The following is an 8,974-nucleotide window of genomic DNA, read 5'->3' as shown; positions in this document are numbered from 1 at the left end:
AAGTAGAATACACAGATATAACATATACAACTTACAAGTAACTTTTTAAAATCTTCATTCATAAAATTCAGTTCCCGTCATGTGATATTTTGCCATCATTCATTCTCCTTCTGTTTTGTCTCTTGAATTTATAAATATTTTATTTTATCTATATAAAAAAAAATAACGATTGTCAGCTGCATTTATTATCATTTCGCGTTTTCTTGTATATCTATCACTTGTATATTATTCATTTCATTAGATAGTGCAAGTATAAATTAAAAAATTGGTACGTCATTTCCATAGTTTTTATTCATTCATAAATTCTTTGATCCGCTCCTGATGGTTCGCAAAGCCTTGATCACCACTGTATACAAAACATTCATCTCGCCGAAAATGTTCATGATTCCGCTAAACTGAGAAAGTTCACACATGATTTATTATCTCATAACACACATCAGCTCTCTGCAATGCAGAAATGCTCGAATTGATGGTGGCATGTCAGATTCGTTTTTCGGTAGAACCTCTAAAATGAAAGTGAAAGAGGGAAATTTCAGAGTTCTCACTGGCGTTACAATACACAAAATAATTCGGCTGATCTTCTTCATAAATTACATTTCCCAAGCTTTTATCATAGGAAAGATACTGCCAATTAACAAGTATGAGGCTCAGTTCAGTACATCTGCCAGATTTCTTTTATGCAAGTCTGCAAATTGAGGAACTTGTAATTTTCCTGCACTACTTTCTTCTCCTACCGATTCTAAAAATAATGAGTGGGATGTACCGAATTAAGGTCTTCCGTTTCCAATGGAAAGGACTGATATAACTCAATGGTTGTTCAAACTTAGCTTATGGACTTTTGTTTTAGTGATGATAAAAATGAAAGTCTTGTCTAATACGGGGCGACATATGCTATTGCTTGCAATAGCAGACTTTCTAGTTATTTTTCTTCTTCTTCCTGGGTACTTATTTGTCCGCGAGTGATCTTGTAAACTGTTTATCCGAAGTAGGTAAAACCTTTTTAGGGTTAGTAGACATGTTATGTAGATTTGCGGAATCAAGGTCATTTTCCGCGCACGTGCTTGCAAGAGCGTGCACGTGCAACACGTGAAATGACCAGTATAATAGATATAACCGTAACTTTTCTATTTTTTGACTATATGCTTTGAAACTCATAATATAAGTATATATTAGTTGTATATGCATAATGACATGTTCCTCGCGCACGTGCTTGCAAGAGCGCGCACGTGCAACACGTGAAATGACTAATATAATAGATATAGCCGCAACTTTTCTATTTCTTGATGAAATGCTTTGAAACTCATAATATAAGGATATATTAGTAGTATAGACATGACGACATGGTCAAAATAGCAAGATCTCACGCGCATGCACGTGCGCTTCGCTCTGATTGGCTGAAACTAAAGTCTCAATATTTTTCATGTTTCTTGTCATAATCTTTTGAAATTTTTAACAAAGTCTTAAATTATGAAGATCTACAGCATGATATATAAATATTTTCATGGAAGCATGCGCATGCGTGCGTGCTGCAATCTGATTGGCTGACACTTTAAATGGCTATATCTCCTTTGTTTTTTGACGAAATGCTTTGAAATTTAAAACATAGTCATGCAGTAGGATATCCTACAATACGATATAGAAAGAAAATCATTAAATCACGCGCATGCACGTGTGCTGCAATTTGATTGGCTGAAACTTTAAATGGCTATATTTATTTTGTTTTTTGACGAAATGTTTGGAATTTTAAATATAGTCATTCATTATGATATCCTTCAATACGATTAAGATAAAAAATTCATGAAATCACGCGCATGCATGTGTGCTGCAATCTGATTGGCTGAAACTTCAAATGGCTATAACTCCCTTGTTTTTTAACCAAACAGGATGGGATTTAGAACATAGATAAATATAAGGGACTCCTACAAGAAGGTGTATTCATCATGCACTTGCTAGCACGTGAGTGCACGTGAAATGAGTAAAATTAAAAATACACTCGAATGAGTGTATTTTTTAATACTTTTGGATAACATCTTTGATATCAAGTATATTAAAATATATAGATAGTGTAGACAAGATAATATGGCCGTTACGCACATGAACACGCGTACAATGCTTAGATTTAAATATATTTTGTATTCTTCTGGGAAGACCTTGATAAGTTTAAATTCCATTAAGTATTTCTTATTTAATAGAGATTATTTTTTACAGGGAATATGGCACCAAAAGGGAGTTGGGGAGCGTTTGGGGAACATCTGTAACGTTCCCCGTTACAATTAGCACTAGTTTATACACTGAATTGACGACGGATTTTTTCCGTTATTTCCTGATTATGACAACGAGCACACGGCGGGTGTGATCGGTCGACAGGGGATGCTCACTCCTCCATGGCACCTGATCCCACCTCTAATGTTTCGGAGGTCCGTGTTTGTTCTGCTCTTGTTTTGTATATTGTTTAATGGACGTTGAGATTGAATACTGATCGTTATTTCCATATCCTTCTTCATTCCTTATAATTTAATATTCAGTGCAGACAATGAGACAAATTTCCCCCAAGAATAAGGCTTCAAATTGATTAGATTTTAAAAGTAACATCAAGCAGAGTAATACGTTTTTTTTACGTAACTCATTGTGACGTAGGCAAGCTATGTTATACAAAATGGATAAAATCTTTTATCCAATCAAATGACGTGTTTCAAGTAAAATTAAATTATTCCATTTTACAAGTTCACTGATTTTTTCCTGATTGAAAATTGGTAGGTTTAACGGCATTTAGTTAACTGACATATAATTTTTGAGCGTTTGGGATGAGGGTGGGGGAGATAATGATTTTAATAAAGAATATTCTACAGCTGCATAGAAAATAGGAACTGATTTCATTTGTATCAAAATTCTGAATTTCAAAACAATCAGAAATTTGGCTAGGGTAACTTAACATAAAGAACGTGTGGCAATGAAGTTATTGACACTGACAATAAAAATATACATTTAAAAAAAGCTATAAAACGACAATTAATTTTTTGACATTCATACTGTGCACTTATTTTCTTGGTTTACATTGCAGTGGAGAAACCTCGTTATATCCATATTTCATGAACATGTTTGTTTTCAGATACAATTATTATTAAAGTGTTAATGAACTATAACGTTAATGACCAAAAAGACAATAAAGGGGTAAAAAGACAAAGAAATTAGCAATTTCTGTCATGAATCAAAACCTGTACATTGAAAAAAGCTTACATCTGTAACATCGTCTTTAGCCCTTAAGGAAAGGATTGGTAGGTTTTACATTTTAACATAGTTCGATAATCATTATAATTACGAGTAAAATGATATAGAGCACAGCTACTACCTCTCTTGCTGATTAGAGATATTGCTTAAAATAGCTTAGTTTACACCTGTGAGCTTGCACAGAAATTAGCTGTTTACCGGAAGTGACGTGTGTGACGTCACAAGTGTGACATGCAGAGTATTGTTAAGTCTAAAATGAAGAGCGAACTAGCATTAGGTCATGTAAAATTTTTAAATCAAACGCATGCAGGCAGTACGTAAGTTTTATTTTCTGATTTCTAGGTCTAAAATTTAGTTAATTTCTGGCAAAAACAATATAGTTCCCGACTACATGTATAAATATTGTAATTAAATGATTTGATTACCCCCCCCCCCCACCCAACCGCCCCCCCCCCCCCCCGTTTTTTTGGATGCACAAGCTTTTTTATCACTACGGAAAGGGCATCGTCTCAAGCCACGGTCCGAAGTCCGCACATATAGCTCTCCAGATGGGAGAGGAGCGTACATTTTGGCCGTGGTTTGCGACAATGCGGAAAGGGAAGCCTTTCAAAGATTAATTCCGATTTTTTTCTTTATTCTCTGTCAATATTTTTTAATTAATTTATTTATTTTTCGTTTCGATTTTGCTTCTCCATTTTTGTTTTTACACATGTAATTTGCTAAAAATTTCTTTTTTAGTTCGACCATAGCTTTGAAAACGCTGGTACAAGCAGCACATTCTCCCTTATAAAAAACATCGTTCATATATTTGATCATTTGACATTGTAATGAAGTGCCGGATCATTGTTTTGAAGTTCACATCATCAGTAAAGTGCAGGGTGCATGTAGTTTTTTTTTCAAACCTCATTACGTCCGTATTCTTTCTCAATCATAGATGGCATCTGGAGAGGATCATGATAATTTGATATTTGGAAGCTGTGCACCTCGTTTCTTAGTGTTGACGTAGACCTACAGTGTATCTCAATTTACACTGCGATTGTATTTAATCACTGCTTATATGTATATCTACGCTTGTGAGCTCTTAATATTGTCTGTTGACTTCCTTTTTTATCTCTGTAAAATAACCTTTAAAAAGCCATTTCCCACAAATTAATGAAGTTCCTTTCTAAACCTGCCTGTTTACTGCATATATGATTTAATTTTTTTTCAATCAGGAATGGAAGAAATTTCAACATTTTTATTTTAAGATTTACCCACCCTGTCATAACCTGACTATAAGAATGAAAAATTAAATAGATTTTTAAAAAAATTTAACTAGTACGTTTTTTCATAAAATCCTAAAACTATCATTAATTTGTGACTTTATTAATTTTATTTAGGGGGGGGGGGGTACACATCACTCGGAGCTCCTTGGATGGTTCGTATACCTGTGTTTGAATAGAGTGTAGCGAAGTAAGCCCAGGATTGCCGATTGTGCACATTATGCTTAATGATCTGTCTATCACAAATAATTTAAATTTTTGCTTACAGTCACAAACTACATTGAACAGCGTGTATATTGTACATTGTATATTGTTTGGATTTTCAGGAGTAAGACCCATTTCACACCATCTTTACTTAAATTGTCTTGTTCTCCTTGACACTGAATATTAATTCAATTGATTATTTAATTTACATGTATGTAACTGTGTATCAACTTCTATATTACAGTAATGTTTAGATTGGACATCTGTAAGGTACCGGTAGAATGTCATCCGGGACTCAGGACTTGTTCAATATTGAATAATATATTGCATGAAACAACGTACAATGTACAAACACGTGAATAAGGTGGCACATAAAAACTGATTATACATGCCAATTATATTTTAACAATTTTCGTATACTCTGAAAGTCGAATTTAACATATGACTTCTGATTGATTGTGTTGCATCAAGCCTGGATATATACGTAACCTTTTTATTTTTTTTTTTATTTTTTTATTTTTTTTTTTAGATTAACAAATTTAATTCCTAATCGCAAAGTAACGCGACTTTGTTCTAAATTAATTTTAACAAGCTAATTCAGAGAATTTGTGTCCCCCGCTTAGGGAAAAAGTAAACCATGTGCAGTTCGGGGAGGGGGTTGTCGGATCCCCCTGACTTAAGTTGAAAATTTATTAAATGTATACATGTTCACATACTGAAGCAAATAAAATATGCCAATATATATAAAGATATAAAGATTTGATTGCTTATTCTATATTATGAGTATAGAAGATTCTTTTTTATATGGAATATTTATCACTCTGTGATGATGATTTTATGAGTTTGTAGAAGCCACACCTTATAAATTTTTCATTTCACATGCTGAATACTATCATTTAGTTAAAATAAAAATTTCAGAAAAAAAAGAAAATACATCGTCCCGGAATCGAACCGGGATCTCCCGCACATGAAGCGAGAGACTTACCACTACGCCACGAAGCCTCTCTATACCCTCTTGTTTATTTAAACTACTAGTATATACAAAGATGAAGTCACATACATGTATATATTTTCAATTTAATACAATGCATTGTGTCTAATTTAACCTTTATTAAACAGATCTAATAGATGTAATAAGAATATAGAGTCCGCCGAGAACCTGTTTTATACGTAATAACTCTCCTCATGTCCCTGTGCTAAAAATAGCGACATGTAATACAATAAATACTTCTAAAACAAACAGGGCGGGACACTTTTAGAGGGTTGAGAGAGGTCTTAGGGACTTTTGGTATAAAATTCAATTGCAAAAGCTCAAAATCTTCTTGAAATATCGCCCGGAAAAGAAAGTGTTACACACAGTCAGATTGTATATATTTACGACCTTGAACTTTGACCTTTTGACCTCAAAATCAATAGGGGTCTTCCTTAGGCCATAGGAAGTTGTTATGTAAAATTTCATGACAAAAGCTCAAAGGGTTCTCGAGATATCGTGTGGAAACGAAAGTGTTACAACAGACAGAATTTGCGAATTTATGACCTTGAACTTTGACCCTTTGACCTCAAAATCAATAGGGGTCTTCTTTAGTCCATAGGGAGTTGATATGCAAAATTTATTGCGAAAGCTCAAAGGGTTCTCGAGATATCGTGTGGAAACGAAAGCGTTACAGACAGACAGAAAGACGGACAGACGGACGGACGGACGGACGGACAGACGGACGGACGGACAAACCCAAATTAATATCCCCCACTTTTCAAGCGGGGGACAAAAAGTCATGCATTCAGTTGTACTGGAGGGGGTGCGGTCACTTGTTTAAAAAACATTGCAAATCATAAAAAAATGACAATGAAAAAATATTTATTAAACTTATTACACCACAACAAATGAAAAAATGAACGCAAAATTTAACATTATTCGCGTTGTCAGTTGTTTAGGCATTTATAGTTAAAGTTTTAAAGGGGGGGGTGTGAATAGGTAATGTGTCGTATTGCGTTTTTATTTAATATGATTTTTAAAATAATGATTTAAAATGCTACTTGTGAATATTTTCTATCCGTTTTACTCACATTCCAATCAATAGTATAAACGTAAATAGTATGCAAACGATTTGCTTCCTGGTCGATTCTTCTTCGTTAGATCTAGTGTGGGGCTCAAAACGAAAGGGTTCTACTCCCAAATTTTTTTTTGTACTATTGCACAGCAATGAATCTTCATCAAAACTTGACGATCCACAAGAAATTTCTAGCGATTCCTTCTCTAACGGCCTATCAGAATTATCTGAAACAGAGTTTTCTGTCATTTTTGTCCCCCGCTTGAAAAGTGGGGGATATTAATTTGGGTTTGTCCGTCCGTCCGTCCGTCCGTCTTTCTGTCTGTCTGTAACGCTTTCGTTTCCACACGATATCTCGAGAACCCTTTGAGCTTTTGCAATGAAATTTAGCATAGGAACTCCCTATGGACTAAAGAAGACTCCTATTGATTTTGAGGTCAAAAGGTCAAAGATCAAGGTCATAAATAAGCAAATTCTGTCTGTTAAAAGACTTTCGTTTCCACACGATATCTCTAGAACCATTTGAGCTATTGCAATGAAATTTTATATAACAACTCCCTGTGGCCTAATGAAGACCCCTATTGGTTTTGAGGTCAAAAGGTCAAAGTTCAAGGTCGTAATTTTATACATTCTGTCTGTGTGTAATACTATTATTTCCGGGCGATATTTCAAGAAGATTTTGAGCTTATGCAATGTAATTTTTTATCAAAGCTCCCTAGGACGTCTCTCACCCCTCTCAATGTGCCCCGCCCCGTTTGTTTTATTATTATTTATAGTATTACATGTCGCTATTTTTAGCGTAGGGGCATGCGGAGAGTTATTGCGTATAAAACAGGTTCTCGGCGGACTTTGTGTTCTTATTACATCTATTAGAACTGTTTAATAAAGGCTAAATAAATCAAACACCATGGATTGTGTAAAATTATGAGAATACCGAACATAAAAACATGAATATATACATGTGTGTGACTTCATTTCTGCATATACTTCACATCGAGTATAGCGATTCCGTGGTCTAGTGGTTATGTCTCTCGCTTCAAATGTGAGAGGTCTCGGGCTCGAATCTCGGGCGAACCTTTTTTTTTTTTTTTTTTTTAAATACCCCCTTTTTTTTTTTACTAAATGATAGTATTCAGCATGTGAATTGAAAAATTTATGAGGTTATAAAATCATCATTACAGTGTGATAAAAATTCCATATAAAAAAATCTTCTATACACATAATGAAGAATAAGCAATGAAATCTTTATATGCATATTGACATACATGTATTTTATTTGCTTCAGTATACATGTATACATTTAATAATTCTACAAATTCAGTCAGGAGGAGCCGACTTTTTCCCTAAGCGGGGGACACGAATTCTCTGAATTAGCTTGTTCACCTCTCACTTGAGGGAAGCGAGACACGCTTGTGACGTCATTGAACTTCCAGGGATGCATTTAAGGTAGGATTCTTATCATGTTTCTAATATTTAAAAATTAATGAAATTTTCACAGAATCAAGAAGACAATATCAGTAAGTGATAGTATCAGTGAAATAAAATTTGACCATTTTATACTAGCGGCAAGGTCAGGTCAAGGTCATTATCTTTTTCCTTGACATTAAGAATAAAAAAATACTGTTGCCAATCATGTTATACCTACTTCTATTTCAAAAGTTTAAAGATTGTTCTTTTTGCATAGAAACATATTACTATATCGGGTCTATAGCACGATATTACCAAATTTACATAAATGATTTAACTAAACTGGAAATAGGCTAATCCGAATTTTCTCTGTTTTTCTTAATTTTTTAGGATATATTAGTTATTTTCATATGCTTTCTATATTTAACTTTTTCTTATTTTCACATATAATAAAGTAGTCTTATAAATGTACAAAATGATACAAAAACAAGAGGTTTCGATCGTTTAATTAGAGAGAAAAAATACTTTTTATGGATTTTGGGCTCAAATCTGCACTTTGATGGGAAGCATTTAAATGCTAACATAGTTCTAGTTTGTTTGAAAATATATATTATTTGATTTATTTTGAAAGTTTAGTCCCTTATTATTAATTTAAGTCACATTTGAAAATTTCTCAAAGTCTTCGATTGTGTAAAACTTTCTATTTAAAGTTGTACAATTGTGATGAGGAAAGAAAAACATGGTCTTTTAAATTCCTTAAACCTCAATATATAAAACATATTAGCAAATATACTTAGAATGTTTCATCTAGTCAGAAACCAGAGA

Source organism: Saccostrea cucullata, unplaced genomic scaffold, assembly GCF_032062105.1.
Source record: "Saccostrea cucullata isolate Sc308-1 unplaced genomic scaffold, CSIRO_AGI_Scuc_v1 ctg338, whole genome shotgun sequence".
In the NCBI taxonomy this organism is placed as follows: Eukaryota; Metazoa; Mollusca; class Bivalvia; order Ostreida; family Ostreidae; genus Saccostrea; species Saccostrea cuccullata.
Note: the sequence above shows the minus strand (reverse complement) of the source record.